The following is a 17,461-nucleotide window of genomic DNA, read 5'->3' on the forward strand; positions in this document are numbered from 1 at the left end:
TTGCTAGAGGTAAATTAAGTTAATAAGATGTTATATATAGTGTATTATTTCCTCGTCAAATGAAAATGATCTTGTTAATTGTTCCACGTACTGTTAATGTAATACTCCACAATAAAGAAAAATCACTTTGTATATTTATGGAAAATTTGTGTAAAATGACCTTTTAAGTGGTCTATTTGTATAAAAGTACCCTCTTTTTTTTTTTTTTTGGAAGCCCTCGTATAAAAGTACCTTTTAAATGAAAAGTTGTGTAAAAGAACCTTTTAAGTTGTAATATGTTATGAGAGGGTACTAGGCTGGTTTTCCAGGTGGTCAACGGCGGAGCTCCGACGTTAGGTAACTCTCACGTGAGAGTCACGTGAGTTTTAAAAAAAGCTCACACTTTTTTTTCCCAAGGGCAAAAAAGGTAGTTCAAAATGGAGCGAAATTTTGGGGATAAAGGAGAAAAGAATGTGGGCTTTTTTTTAGTCACGGGACTCCCATGGAGAGTCGTCAACGCCGGAGCTTCGCCGTTGACCACCTGAAAAACTTAGCCTACTACCCTTTCACAACTAATACAACTTAAAATGTCATTTTTCACAACTTTTCACTTAAAAGTTCCTTTGAAACAAAATAAACAACTTAAAAGGTCTTTTATCAATCAAACATACACAGCGGAAAACTTAAAATCAAAAACCGTTCAAATAAGTCAACTTAAAAGTCAACTACAAGAAAGTAAAGTTTCGAATCAAAACAAACGAAGTCAAATAAAATTCAAACTACAACTTGGAATCATTAAAGGCCCTTATTCAAAACCGTTCCAAAACCAAACCTTTGCGTTAGTCCATATAAAATATATCGTAAATAAATAAACCATAAAACACATCGTAAACTAATGGAAACTAGCATGATTCACTCTTCACCCATGCCCCGTCATGATTATGCTTCAATACCTGTAAAGTTTATCTCTACTTGTCCCCACTACTCTCCATTAAAAATGGGTCATCATAGGGCTAAGATAAAGACATGGCCAAAACACACAAACACACACAATTAGCAAAGTTGAGTACATAAGCGTAACTAAACATACTAACATGCTTTCTCCTATTCACACGCACTTACCTCAAAGCACCTGTTTAGAAGTACACACAACATACAACAAGATTCATTAACTAGACACTAAATAATTCATTTAGCGTTGATTACGCATCGAACGGGTATCCAACTATACCTCCCTCAAATAAATTGAGGTTAACTGACACGGGAGCTAACCGTGCCAGCGACAAAACCACTCAAAGGTGGCGGAATTACTGCGCATAATAATAAATAAAAAGAAAATATGTACAGTGTCCTGTACTCCATTAGAAGTTATGATTAAATATAAAACCCCATAACTCCCCCCCATTGTTCATACTCAAGGTATATACGTTACGTTCCAAGAGTTTTGGTGTGTAATCTCTTTCACTTTACCTTATTTACATGTGATTGGACTTGATGATGACTCTCAAAGCATAATCAATCAATCAACAATAATTATTCAATCAACCAAACATACCAACTTAATTCTTGAATAATTAGTAACCACATAATATTTAATGTTGAACGAACCCCTTTTTAAATCTGCCTCAGTGTCAAATACACCTTAAACGCATAAAGCGCCACAAATCCTATCCCTCGGTGTTGAAAACACCTTAAGTGCACAAAGGCACGTACATACAAAAAGTTTCAGCAGCAGGAAACACCAATTGGGAATACAAGCTCCAATTGAGAAGATGACAAAATTAATTAAGAGGATGTTCAACCAAGTCCTATCAAAGTCTATACAAGGAGGAGGCAAGTCAACCAAGATCAAGGGAGAAAGTTTCAGCAGCAGTAAACACCAATTGGGAATACAAGCTCCAATTGAGAAGATGACAAAATTAATTAAGAGGAAGAGAAGGAAAAGAAGGCAACTTAGTTTCTTTGTGCTATTTTATGTCTTTCTAATTTTAGCTAAGTTCACATGTATGCTTCAAGGTCTCTATGACCACCTTAGTATAAGTAGTGTAAGTGTTAATTGAGAGGGTATCCAGAAATTGAGTGAACATTTTGTGAGAGTTGTAGCCTCAAGCTACTAAGGAGAGTGATAGCCTCAAGTTATCGATTTGTAATTCCCCTCAATCGTTAATCAATCAAGCTTTAAGCCTTCCTTCCCATTATTATTCGTATAATATTAGCTTTAATTTATTTACAGTGGTCTTTGTTTTCGATGTGATGAAAGGTGGGGTGTGGGACACCGGTGTAAGAGGAAAGAGCTCACACTCATGGTGGCCGATGAGGAAGAGGATGACTTAGAGAGTGAAGATCACGAGGAGGAAGTAAGGGAAGAGAATGGGACTACTATTGGAGTTTCATTATGCTCGGTGGTTGGGCTCTCAAATTCGAAAACCATGAAAATTGGTGGAAAGGTGAAAGGGAGGCGAGTGGTAGTCATGATTGATCCGGGGGCAACACATAATTTTATTTCAACACAATTAGTAGTGAATTTGTCTTTGGAGGTTCACGGTAGTATGGAGTTTGGAGTGGCCCTCGGAAATGGAGACACGGTGAAGGGTCGTGGTGTGTGCAAGGATGTGAAGGTGGAGCTAGATGGTGGAGTAACCATCAATGAGGAGTTCCTACCCTTGTCTTTGGGTAATGCCGAGGTAATACTTGGAGTTCAATGGTTGGAGAAATTGGGGTCCGTGGTTACTAATTGGAAAACTCACGTGATGAAATTCACCGTTGCCGGAGCTCCGGTGACCCTAGTTGGTGACCCCACTCTTGAAAAATCCCAAGTCTCTTTAAAAGCCATGGTTAAAAATTTGTGTAAGGAGAAGGTTAGGCTCTTGGTAGAAATCAACAAGTTGGAAGGTGAAGAAGAGGCCCAGAACATAAGGCCCATTCCAGAATTTCTTGGAAGCCTTATTGAAAAATATTAGAAAGTCTTCAACATGCCCATGGGACTTCCACCCAAACGTGAGCATGAACATTCAATTGTTCTCAAGGAGGGTAGTAACCCCATTAGTGTTCGGCCATATCGCTATCCTCAAATTCAAAAAGATGAAATCGAGAGGCTCATTCGTGAGATGATTAAGGCTGGGATAATTAGACCTTCTACGAGCCCTTTCTCTAGCCCGGTCTTACTTGTCAAAAAAAAAGACGGTTCTTGGCGATTTTGTGTTGATTACCGTGCTCTAAACAAGGAGACGGTGCCGGATAAATACCCCATTCCGGTTATCGACGAGCTTCTTGATGAGCTCCATGGGGCAAAAATTTTCTCAAAACTCGATTTAAAATCGGGTTATCACCAAATTCGGGTTAAACCCGAAGATGTGCCAAAGACCGCTTTTCGTACTCCTGAAGGGCATTACGAATTCTTAGTAATGCCGTTCGGTCTCACAAATGCTCCGGCCACGTTTCAATCGTTAATGAACGATGTTTTCCGTCCTTATCTACGGAAATTTGTCTTGGTGTTCTTTGACGACATATTGGTGTATAGCCAAAATGAGTGTGATCATGCAAAACACTTAGAGGAAGTGTTTGAAATATTGGCAGTACATCACTTGTACGCCAATCTCAAGAAATGTGAGTTTGGCCAAACTCAAGTGGTTTACTTGGGCCATGTTATTTCTTGCCAAGGAGTGTCCATGGATCAAGAGAAGGTGCAAGCAATAATGAATTGGGCCTGCCCAAAGAATATAAGGGAGCTTAGAGGCTTTCTTGGATTGACGGGCTACTACCGAAAATTTGTAGCTCGGTATGCTTGGATTGCGGGCCCACTCACGGCCCAACTTAAAAAAGATTGTTATGGTTGGACCGAGGAGGCAACCAAAGCCTTTGAAAGGCTTAAAAAGGCTATGATCACCGCTCCCGTGTTAGCCATGCCGGATTTCTCCAAGGAGTTCGTAGTGGAGGCCGACGCATCGGGATATGGTCTAGGTGCGGTTCTCATGCAAGCAAACCGACCCATTGCCTACTATAGCAAGATGTTGGGCATTAGGGCCCAAGCCAAGTCCATTTACGAAAAGGAACTCATGGCTATTTGTTTAGCTATTGTTCGATGGAAGCATTACTTGATGGGACGTCACTTTGTGGTGAGAACCGACCAACAAAGTCCCGGTATCTCACTCAACAAAGGGAAGTCGGGGGTGACTATCAAAAGTGGCTACGAAAATTGGTCGGGTTTGACTTTGAGGTTCAATACAAACCTGGGGCTTCTAATCGAGTCGCGGATGCATTATCACGGATTGGAGGAGAAATGGGCCAAGTGATTCCTAAGGCCCAGTTCGCTGCTATGGTCTCTTCAACTTGGGTGGATTGGTCAGAATTGGAGAATGAAATAGAAGCTGATCCTTGTTTGGGCCAAATTAAAAAAGGCCTACTTGTTGGTGATGGTCCAAGTGGGTTCAAATTAGAAGGAAATAGACTCCTTTATAAGGGGAGAATAGTGATACCCAAAAACTCCAAGTTCGTGACTGAACTTTTGAAGGAGTATCACGCCACTCCTACTGGTGGTCACGATGGGGAAATCAAGTCGTATTTGCGGGTCGCCGCCGATTGGTATTGGCAGGGGATGAGGAAGGATGTTGGGGAATTCGTGAGAAGGTGCGAGGTTTGTCAGCGGAACAAGGTAGCGCAGCAACACCCCCTTGGTCTTTTACAACCACTACCGATTCCGGGGGCGATTTGGGAGGATTTGTCCATGGATTTCATCGAGGGATTGCCCTTGTCCAAGGGAATTGATTCGATTTTGGTGGTAGTGGATCGGCTCTCAAAATAGTCATTTTATCGGCTTGAAACATCCCTTTAATGCATTGAAAGTGGCTGATTATTTCATCCGTGAGGTGGTGCGCCTCCATGGATTTCCGTCATCGATTGTTTCAGATCGTGACAGAGTTTTCATGAGTATATTTTGGAGGGAATTATTCAGGCTCTAGGGAACACAATTGAAGCGTAGCACGGCTTATCACCCGCAATCCGACGGTCAAACTGAGATCGTCAACAAGGGCCTTGAGGTGTACTTACGGTGTTTCGTGGCGGGGCAACCGAAGCAATGGGCTAAATGGCTGGCATGGGCAGAGTATTCTTATAATACGTCTCCCCACACTTCAACCAAGATGACCCCCTTTAAGGTGGTCTATGGTAGGGATCCGCCTAAGTTGTGGCGGGTGGGAACAGGGCAAACGCCTGTGAGTTCGCTGGAAGAGAGTTTGAGGGAGCGTGATTTTGTATTGGAGGAGTTGCGCCTCAATTTGGTGCACTCCCAGCTTGTCATGAAGGAATACGCTGATAAAAAGAGGAAAGATGCGGAATTTGAAGCAGGGGAAGCAGTGTATTTGAAGCTTAGGCCGTACCGACAGAAATCCCTTGCGAAGCGGCCTTTCGAGAAGCTAGCAGCACGGTATTATGGGTCGTTTAAAGTATTGCAGCGAATTGGACGGGTGGCTTACAAGCTAGAGCTGCCACCAACTTGCAAGCTCCACCCTGTTTTTCACATCTCTCAATTGAAACGCGCGGTGGGGACTGCCTCGGTCAATTCGACGATTCCAGAACAACTCACTGATGAGTGCGAGCTAGTGGTTGAACCTGATGCGATTTTGGATGTTCGTGCAACGGATGTCAATTTAGGAAAAGATTGGGAGGTTCTTGTCAAATGGAAGGGATTGCCGGAGTTCGAAGCGACGTGGGAGGATGGTGCAGCCATGGATCAACGCTTCCCTGACTTCCACCTTGAGGACAAGGTGAGTCTTTTGGGGCGGGGTATTGTCACGGATGCTCATAGTCAAGGTCAAGATCAATATGTTCAACCAAGTCCTATCAAAGTCTATACAAGGAGGAGGCAAGTCAACCAAGATCAAGGGAGAAAGTTTCAGCAGCAGCAAACACCAATTGGGAATACAAGCTCCAATTGAGAAGATGACAAAATTAATTAAGAGGATGTTCAACCAAGTCCTATCAAAGTCTATACAAGGAGGAGGAAAGTCAACCAAGATCAAGGGAGAAAGTTTCAGCAGCAGCAAACACCAATTGGGAATACAAGCTCCAATTGAGAAGATGACAAAATTAATTAAGAGGAAGAGAAGGAAAAGAAGGCAACTTAGTTTCTTTGTGCTATTTTATGTCTTTCTAATTTTAGCTAAGTTCACATGTATGCTTCAAGGTCTCTATGACCACCTTAGTATAAGTAGTGTAAGTGTTAATTGAGAGGGTATCCAGAAATTGAGTGAACATTTTGTGAGAGTTGTAGCCTCAAGCTACTAAGGAGAGTGATAGCCTCAAGTTATCGATTTGTAATTCCCCTCAATCGTTAATCAATCAAGCTTTAAGCCTTCCTTCCCATTATTATTCGTATAATATTAGCTTTAATTTATTTACAGTAAGTCGGTACATCACAGCAAGCTTGGTCGAAAAGTCTTTTAAGGCTTCAATGGTTTATGTCCTTGCTCTCTTTGTCTTAGTAGTAGATCGTGTTGCTGATGGCGGAGGTCCAGTAGGACTACATTCAGAAGTTGGACTAGGTTCTCTTCATTACAATGGACTTCTTGTTCTTCTCCACCTCTCTCTTCTTGATCCATCTCCTCAAGCACATCAAACACACTTTCAGCTTCATTTCCCACTACTCTGTCTTTGCCAAAAATCTTTCCTCGGTCATCATAAAATGTAAAGGGTTTGTTGTATAACCCTGCAACATTCATATGGTTCTGCCAAGTAGAATGATAAAACAAAGTTCAGTCATCAAGTTTATTTAAAAGATTATATTAGACAAACAATAAAACTTTCCCTAAACTTTCCTCTTTGAGTTTTTCCTAATCTCTTCCCTAATAAAACTTGTTAAAATTAAACTTTCTTAAAACAAAACCCCAACTTTTATAAATAAAATCATTAAATAAACTTTCCTTTTATAAAAATATTAGTTAAAATACCATAATTAAGATATTACAATTATTTAAATACTTTATAAAATACATACTTTAATTAAAATATGTATAAAAATACGGGGTATTACAAATACGGGCGAATGTAACTCCATGACTTACTTCGTACCATCATCCCCGATCCTCCTTTTGTGGTTCCAAACCATATAGAGTTGGTAATCTCATGAATTATGAATGGGGTGTAACCTTTACAGGTCAATCGTTGTTGCCTATCGTTCGTTGTCCCTTAATCGTGGTTGCCTTTTATGATTTCTAAACGATTTATAAATTTCTTAAAAACTTCTTGCACTCCTACTTTACTTTGTCCCTAATCGTTTCTCTAATCGTAATGTCAATTTCCACTTCCTATGAGTGCCAAGCATACTCACCACATGCTTAACGTAGACGGACTTCAAACGACGCCTACAATATCAAATTAAAAAGATGAGCCATGAAGTATTGTTTCTTCCTTCCTTCCCTTACAAAAGATACATTATACTTTACAAAAAAGTTAACCCGATGAAAGCCATAAAATGTCAGGTTACGAGGATTACAAAAAATTTACATTTAATCTTGCTATTTTAAATCACAATAAGCTGCACAAAATATTATAATCGGCATAGCAGCAATACTAAATTAGCCGACACATATATATTAGTGTCGTATTGTAGTAAATCATCACCAAAAGTAACAATAATAGTCCTGCTAATTAAGAGACTTGAAGAGCAACTCATATGATCCTTTTGGGTACTAGTCTCTTCTTCATAGTATACTTGCAAAAATACCTTTTAATCGGGAATCAACAAACCTTGGACATAAGCATATTTGTGGTCGCCTGGAAGGCTGAAAAAGAAATCGACTACAAGAGGATTAAGAGCAATCTTCTTTGAGACTGTAAGAACCTCATTTTAATGATTTCACTTGTCACTTTCATTCTTCACTCTGCAGAATTAGATTCATGTTGAAAACAACTAGCGAGACGACCAATATGTTCACTTGCACCTTCCATCACGTCACTAATTTTTGCAAGCTTGGTCGAAAAGTCTTTTAAGGCTTCAATGGTTTATGTCCTTGCTCTCTTTGTCTTAGTATGTAGTAGATCGTGTTGCTGATGGTGGAGGTCTAGTAGGACTACATTCAGAAGTTGGACTAGGTTCTCTTCATTACAATGGACTTCTTGTTCTTCTCCACCTCTCTCTTCTTGATCCATCTCCTCAAGCACATCAAACACACTTTCAGCTTCATTTCCCACTACTATGTCTTTGCCAAAAATCTTTCCTCGGTCATCATAAAATGTAAAGGGTTTGTTGTATAACCCTGTAGCATTCATATGGCTCTGCCAAGTAGAATGATAAAACAAAGTTCAGCCATCAAGTTTTTTTTAACAGATTATATTAGACAAACAATATAGGACATTAGTTCTAATAATTACCTTAATCCATTCATCCCAAACAGTTTGCGGGCATGTGACAAACTTTCCTTCATCTTTCCACCAAACTCACTTGCACTATGGCTAAGCATTTCAATAATAGCATCGTATCACTTTCTCAAAAGCTTAACTCGAGACTCAAGATGAGGCTTAGCTTTTTTTGTCACAACCAGGGAGTTTTCCTTTCATAAGAGCTTCAAGCTTAGCATAATGTCAAAATAATATGAACGGCTTAACCTTCTTATTCACATAAGAGGAATATATATAGTTACAAAGATATTCCTAACCCTAACATAATTAGGAATAAGATAGAATATTAACATAACTAGGAAACCCAAAGATATTATACAATATTTCCTAATTATTATCTTAACATCCCCCCTCAAGATGGAGCATGTAGATCTCGAATGCCCATCTTGCCAAGCAAAAACTCAAATTGCGCCTTTCCTAAGGCTTTTGTAAAAATATCCGCCAATTGAATCTTCGTGGAAACATACGATGGCTTAATCACTCCTTCTTTAATAGCATCCGTAATAAAATGACAATCTACCTCAATGTGTTTTGTCCTCTCATGAAACACTGGATTGTTCGCAATATGAAGTGCCGATTTACTATCACAGTACATGTTCATACCTTGCTTATGTTCTACACCCAAGGATCGAAGTATTTGTTTCAAGTGCTTTAACTCACATTGCAACCCCGTCATTGACCTATACTCCGCCTCTGTGGAACTTGTAGAAACTGTTGGTTACTTTTTAGTCTTCCATGACACAGGAGATAACCCAAGCAATACAAACCAACCTGTCAACGATCTACGAGTCAAGGGACAACTTGCCCAATCCGAGTCACACCAACCTTCCAACTGGAGACTACTATCCGACCTTAGTAAAATGCCTTGACCCGGACATTTCTTCAAATATCTTACTACTCTCAATGCCGCTTCCCAATGTTCCTCTTTTGGGCATTGCATAAACTGTGATAAAATATGCACCGAATAAGCCAAATCCGGCCTTGTGACTACCAAGTATATCAGACGACCAATTAACCGCCTATATTGTTCACCATCTGCGTGCTCCTTCCCCTCTGCTAAAGCAAGTTTATGATTTTGCACCATCGGAATGTCTGCTGGCTTCGCTCCTAGTAACCCTGTCTCATAAATAATATCCAAAGCATACTTACGCTGACACACATAAAAACCATGTTTACTACGTGCCACTTCTAGTCCCAGGAAATATTTCACGGCACCCAAATCTTTCATTTTAAAACATTGACACAAGTATGCTTTAAAACTCTCCAATGCAATTATATTATTTCCTGCAATTATCATATCATCCACATAAACTAAGACACTCAACTGCATTCCACCCTTTGAAAGAGTGAATAAAGAATAATTAGAATACGACTGTTTAAATCCATATTTCTTCAAAGCTGTGGACAATTTTTCAAACCAACATCTAGGAGCTTGCTTCAATCCGTACAAGGACTTATTCATCTTACAGACTTTATCTGAATTACCTTTTTGAAAACCCGGTGGTACTTTCATATAGATCTCATCCTCTAAATCACCATGCAAGAAAGCATTGTGCACATCCATTTGGTGTACCTCCCAATTTTTAATCGCTGCAACTCCTAAAAAAATGCGTACCGTAGACATTTTTGCCACTGGAGCAAACGTTTCTTTGTAATTGATCCCTTCTTCATGACGATTACCGAACACCACAAGTCTTGCTTTTAATCTTAACAGATTACCAGCCTCATCTCTTTTCTCAGTGTAAACCCACTTGCTTCCAAGTGCTTTCTTCCCTGCAGGAAGTGTTTCTAGAGTCCATGTGCCTTGGTCTTCTAATGCTTTAATTTTCGCTGCCATAGCATCTCTCCAACCCTCATGTCTCATCGCTTCTTTGAACGATCTTGGTATTTGTGCTTCCGTCACAGCTGCAATATAGTGTCTGTGTTTCGAGGAAAACCGGTCATAGTTAACAAAATATGTGATAGGATAGAGACTACCTGAAGAGGATGATGGTGTTGACAGTGAACATGGATCTTTATTTTTCCGTATTGTGTGGGTCACGCAATCCCGTAACTTCGTTGAAACAAATTTTTGCCTTTTTCCCCTTCCTAACTCTTCGTCACTTGATGAATTAATCATATGAGGAAAATTCTGAGGCACACCTACATCATGAGAAGCTTCGGTTGCTGCAGGGGAGTCGTGCTGAACTGTTTCGGTTGCTGAATCAGTGCCCTGCTGCTGCTCAAATCGAGGAGGTGTTGTACCCTCCTGTTGTGGCTGTCCAGCAGCACCTATATGCTGCTGTCCTTCACGCTGTTGGGCAGCACGCTGCTGGACAGAGCAGTCCGCAGCTGGGCTGCGGTTGAGGTCTGTCTCCTGCGGCCTGGCTGCGGCACTCTCTTCAGGGGCTGCTGTCGAGGTCTGGGCAGTGTAGTCCGCAGCCTTGTTGCGGCTAGGCACTTGCTCCCGCAGCCTGGTTGCGGAGCTCACTGATCCTGACGAATTACCCACATAATCTCCACGTTGCCACATATCTATTTCATCATCACTTCCACCAAACTCATGGGCTTCAAGTTCTTCTAAGTTCTCCCTTGAAGTCTCAACATACGGAAACACATGCTCATGAAATTTAACATCACGAGATGTAAAAAATTCCCTCGTCTCCAAGTCAAATAATTGCCACCCTTTCTTTCCAAACGGGTAACCAACAAACACACATTTTCGACTCCGTGATGCAAACTTATCACCCTTACTCCTTTGATTATGAGCATATGCTAAACACCCAAAACTCGAATACACTCAAACATCGGTATTTTACCAAATAACATCTCATAAGGAGTTTTATTTTGTAGAATCGGACTTGGAGTACGATTAATCAAGTAACAAGCAGTCCGAACACACTCCCCCCAAAATTGTATAGGTAGTTTTCCTTGAAATCTCAAAGCACGAGCCACATTCAAAATATGTTGGTGTTTTCTCTCTACTCTTCCATTTTGTTGAGGAGTACCCACACAAGAAGACTCAAAAATAATACCATTCGTCACAAAATAATCTTGTAGATGATTAAACTCAGTTCCATTATCACTACGAACAACTTTAATAATTTTATCAAATTGTCGTTTAATCAAAGCAACAAAATTAAGAAACATATGTTCAACTTCCATTTTATTTCTAAGAAAATAAATCCAAACACCACGAGAATAATCATCAACAATTGTCAAAAACATCTTTGATCCACAAGACGAGGCCACCTTATACGGACCCCATAGATCAATATGAACTAGCTCAAACATACTACTTGCTTTGCTATTACTAACATGAAAACTATCTCTTGTTTGCTTTGCACGAGGACATACATCACAAACATTATTACTTTTTCTACTAGAGTGACTCACAGGAGGAAGCAACTTCAATATCTTTTCCGACGGATGCCCCATGCGTTGATGCCATAAGTCGACCACACAATCCACTGCTAGCACTTGTATTTGCGGAACACCACGGAAAAAATAAAGTCCATCTTGTCGTTCACCCACGCCAATCACCGTCCTCTTCGATTGGTCCTGAATCACACAAATTTTGTTAGTAAATTGAATAGAACAACTTAATTCGTCACTTAATTGTGTTACAGAAATTAAGTTACAATTCAATTGAGGAACGAATAACACATTATCAATTTTCAAACCACCCTCCAATGTGACCGAACCAAGTTGATTTGAATTTACTGTTTGACCATCCGGTAAACCAACCGGACAATTTTGAATTGTTTTAATATTTCTCATGATAGAAATATCATTAGTAACATGATTAGATGCTCCGGTATCCACGATCCACAATCTTGCATTACCTTCTAACCGTGACTTAGCCTTGCTTGTAAGATAGTCAATAATTTGTTGTGCTTGATCTGATGTTACACCCATAAGACCTTGCGTTGAATTTCCTTGACTTGAGGAATTAGTGCTAGAGTTATTATTAACCCCTCCTTGTACTGCATTTGCTCGGTGAGTGGAGTTTGTAGTAGTGTTGCCACGCCCCCCACTAGTACCACGACCACCTTTTCCACCACGGGAACTTGAACCACCTCTTCCTCGACCTCTTCCGCCCTTCATGTTCTCATCCCAACCTTCGGGAAAACCAATCAACTGATAACAACCATCTTTTTCATGACCTACCCTATTGCAATGAGTACAAAAGGGTTTCTCTCCATCACTTGATCTAGCTTGAGAGTCAACCTTAAAAGCCACGACATTCTCCTTTGGCTTTCCATCTTTGCCTCTAAGTCTTTCGGTATTGATAACCATTTGATATGCGCTATCAACTAGCGGAAGAGGAGATTGTGCTAGTAATTGAGCACGAATGGCCTCATATGGATCATCAAGACCAATTAAGAAGTAATGCAAATAATCTTCCTCACGAATTTCACCCACTTGTTTTGCAATATTGCATTTACAAGCACCACATGAACACTTTGGAACACGACAATATTGTACAAGTTCCTTCCATAATCTGGAAAGTCTACCAAAGTACTCCGTCACCGACTCGGATGCCCTTTGTTTGCAAACCCAAGGGACTGTTTGAGATGACACACCCGAGTCCCACTTACAACACAATAGCGTTGTTTTAGATGTACCCACAACTCACTTGCTACATCATAATCATCAATGGTAGACCGCAACTCATCATCAAGAGTGTTATTAATCCAAGAAACTAACATTGAGTTTACAGCAATCCAATGTTTCTGCTTCATGGTGTCCACCGGCTCTGCAATCGAACCATCCACGAAGCCGAATTTCCACTTTGCGATTAATGCCCTTCGCACCGCTTTTGCCCATTCATCATAATTAGCACCCTTCAATTTTATTGGTGTAATCACAATACCAGGATGATCACTAGATCCTAGATGATACTCCAGATCATCCGAGGGCGGAGGAGGAGGTACATCACCGTCTTTTTCCATCACTCAATCAAACATTCAGAGAAGAAAAAAAAACTCACTCTTTGTATATTTTTCAACCTACGCTCTGAAGAAAACGAAGAAGCAAATGGAGACAACACGAGACCAGTTAGCCGAGGCTCTTTACCAGAAAGGATTAGCTTTATCTGAAATTGAATCATTGAAGGCGGAAAGTAAAGCAGAGGATTTGGCTAGTGATCAAGTCGGAGCTCCTCCAGAAGCCCATCAAAATTCATTCGAAGCAACATACAAGGAGTTAAGGAAATGGGATGATGTAAAGTCATCTAAATATGGAACTCTCTCAGTGATCCGAGAAAGGCGTTCCAAAAGACTGGGAACAGCTCTGATACCATGTCAAAATAATATGAACGGCTTAACCTTCTCATTCACATAAGAGGAATATATATAGTTACAAAGATATTCCTAACCCTAACATAATTAGGAATAAGATAGAATATTAACATAACTAGGAAACCCAAAGATATTATACAATATTTCCTAATTATTATCTTAACAGATAAGCACCATTTTTAAATTGGTCGTTGTCAGTTTTCCATCCTCCAAGATCGACTAGATCATTTAAGGCATTAACAAGTGCACGATCCTCATGTAATGACAATCTCGACAAGTTTCTGGTAGAGTTGCTTCCAGCACTTTGCTTGAAGCTCCTTTGACCTGGACACTGACTCATTTGAAAGCATGTACTCTATCCAGCACATATATTATAGGAGACATACAAAATTTTTGTGATCTTTAAGTATATAATAAGTAATGACATATATAGGGATTTTGATTCTCATCCATGGATGTGAATTTTATTTTTAGGGTTCTTATAATAATTGGGAAGGTGATTTGGATTCACATGGGTCTGGGATTTGTCATCAACCGGTCGATCAAAACATCAGTGCAGATTGCGGAGGTCTCAACTTGGAAAGATACAAAGACAACGAAAATCATTGCTCGCGTCAAGCTTGAAGCGGTGGAGTATGAGCTATGCCAAACATGCAAATTAGTTATGATTTTGATTGTAAAAGTTATGATATTTTCTCTAAATATGTGGTTTAAAGATCTTTATTATTGTAGATGCCGTAAGGCTATTAATTAATGATATTATTACTCCCCGTTCGAAAAAAAAGTAATGACATTATATATATATATATATATATATATATCGTGAGAATTTTTCTTATGTGAGAACACTCTTTATGTTCTAAATTTTTACTCATATGTTCTAAATTAAATCAAATTTTCTAATTTAGTACTCACATTATCTAAACCATAAATTAGTTAAGTTTGATGTCATAAATTTTAAATAACTTGTTCCAAAATTTTAACTTATATGTTCTAAATTTTAAAACATGTGTTCTAAGAATTTTAATTATATGTTTCAGATTTCAAAGCATATGTTCTATTTTTTTACTCGTATGTTCTAAATACTTTATTCACACTTTCTATATTCTATATTAGTTTGTTCTAAATTTTTATTCACATGTTTATAATCTTAAATCAGATGTTCTAAAATTTTATTCACATGTTCATAATCTTAAATCAGATGTTCTAAAGTTTACTAGTATATTTAAAATTTCATAAAGCAAAATTTTCTAAATTTTTAATCATTTGTTCTAATTTTTAAATCAGATGTTCTAAACTTATTACTCACACAAATGTTCTAAATTATTACTCATATGTTCAAAATTTTAATTTGAGTCACATGTTCTAAATTTTAACTCGCATGTTCTAAATTTTTATTCACATGTTCTAAATTTTTACTCACATGTTCTAAATTTTAAATCAATTCTCATATAAGTATGAATTCTCACATATGAAGCTATTCTCACCGGATCCCTCCCCTATATATATATATATATATATATATATATATATATATATATATATATATATATATATATATATATATATATATATATATATATATATATATATATATATATATATATATATAAACACACACACACATATTTAATTCATAAAATTGTACACAATATTGACCATGCTCTAGTATGATCGTGTCATGGTACAATTAATAATAATAGTACTTTTATATAAAAAATTCGTAATACAAGTTGTACGAGTGTAGATTATTAAAATCAAGACAACTACTTAACCAGGTCTGGATTGCACCCAAGAGGAATACATCTCAGTTGCTAGGTCATGTCTAAAAGAATTCCATGCTGTGCTAGTCTCCATAACCTCAATACATTCACCAGCATCTTCTTGCATTAATTTTCAATCAAATGCTCCATAGGATCGACATTCATATTATCATATAGGTTCGAATGAAGTTATGTACCAAAGCACAAACCAAAATAATCCTACATACGACCTTACGACGATGCCAAGTTGTGTTTCGTAGAATACCCCACCTCATTTTCAGCAATCCAAAACATCTTTATATGACATTTCTTGCTTGAGAATGCTTCATGTTAAAATGCTCTTCAGCAGCACCATTTTTCTAAATACTCAAATGATATCTTTGACCCCTAAATGGTGTTAAAAATCCTTCACAATTCATATATCCAGGGGAAATTCCCTGTTTCTCTCGGTGAGAAACGAAATTTGTTTCTCATGGGGGCATTTTTGTGAATAAATCAACAACTTTTTCAATATTGTGGGCTCCACAGTTGAATAAAGTTGAAAAAGTTGTTGATTTATTCACAAAAATGCCCCCATGAAAAACGAATTTGTTTCTCACGATGAGAAACTGGGGCTTCCTCTATATCCAGCATCACATAAGTAGTAGTTACCTAAGAAAAAAAAGGTCATTAATCTATTTAGTCTTCAACAGATCTTTATATTTAATTTACTAATTAATGAAAAATTAGATGTTCTCGTTACCTTGAGGGACTCTTAATGGATTTTTTTTCGAGAAAGTGCATCACAAAGAACTCTATTATCATGTGTTGAACCCTCCCACCCAGGTAACACATACACAAATTTCATATCTCGTGTACCATACACTTCGGACATTAGTAGAAATCTCTCCTTTTCTATTTCTGAATCTAACTTTATTTTTGTCTCCAACACGAACATGGATATGTATGTGTTCCATCCAAAGCACCTAAACAAGTCTACAATAATTTTCACTTATTAATTGATTTTATATCTGTGTATTCACTTGTTAAAAAAAATTACTATAAGCTGCAACTAATTATCTTGAACCATTTCCGCTTGTCATCTTGGCAATAATCAATCACTAGCTCTAGTTTTTAAAATTGAATATGGTGACATCTAAGCTGAGCTTGTAAAACTAAGTTGAAGTGCCTTGAAATTGTCTCCACACTTCTTCTAAAGTATAGTTGAGTTTCAATTTTTGGTATCATGAGAAAGTGTAAAAAGGAATAAAGCAACTATTTCTTCCAAACTTGAATTCCTATTTCATTGCAATTTACCAACATCCTTAAGCATCTCACAGAACTTATAAAAGCAAGCTCTATTCATTCTAAGGTTATCCAAACATGCTACATCACTCCCTTGGATCATTGGTTTAATATTTAAAATCCTAGCATAAACCCTTTCCTCCATAGAATTATCAAATATGTAGGTTGTGGGTGCTGGAATTTTGACGCTCAAAATAGTAAGAAGATACACGAGATCAACCATTATTTTCATTAACATGATCATCAATTGCCTATATATGACTACACATGTTGCAATCTTCTTCTGTTTACTTAAAGGCATACGAGTCATAGCTGAGTAACAAATAAAATTTAGTCTTAGTTGCATAAAAGAAATTTTAAAAAAATCAAAGGAAGGTTGTATTAAATATCTAAACTTAATTGTACCTAGCTAGAAAATATATATATGTTAGAAATAATATCGGAAAATATATCACACATTTGTTAGAAATAATATCGGAAGATATATCAAATATATGTGTGATATATTTTCCGTATTGATCTTATTAGGAGAATAATATATTTAGGTTTATTATATGTTAAGATATTATTTAAGTATATCTTTTAGGAAGATTGTTTCCTATCTTATGTTCTTAGGTTTTGTATAAATACTCTACCTATTGATGAATAATAATCAAGACATTCTATTCACTCTTCTCTATTAATTTGTCATGGTATCAGAGCAGGTTAGATCTTGGGATACTTCACAAAAATCCCCCCTGCCGGTGGGTTAGAAAATTA

At 38.0% G+C, this 17,461-nt stretch overlaps 1 pseudogene; it reads right to left on the reverse strand.

Annotated features, from left to right (window-relative positions):
- Positions 1–7,702: 7,702 nt before the first annotated feature.
- LOC145607210 (uncharacterized) lies at positions 7,703–13,995 on the reverse strand (annotated as a pseudogene).
- Between the last annotated feature and the right edge of the window lie 3,466 nt (positions 13,996–17,461).

The sequence above is a fragment of the Chenopodium album genome, chromosome 23 (genome assembly GCF_948465745.1).
Source record: "Chenopodium album chromosome 23, dcCheAlbu1.1, whole genome shotgun sequence".
Taxonomy (NCBI): Eukaryota; Viridiplantae; Streptophyta; class Magnoliopsida; order Caryophyllales; family Amaranthaceae; genus Chenopodium; species Chenopodium album.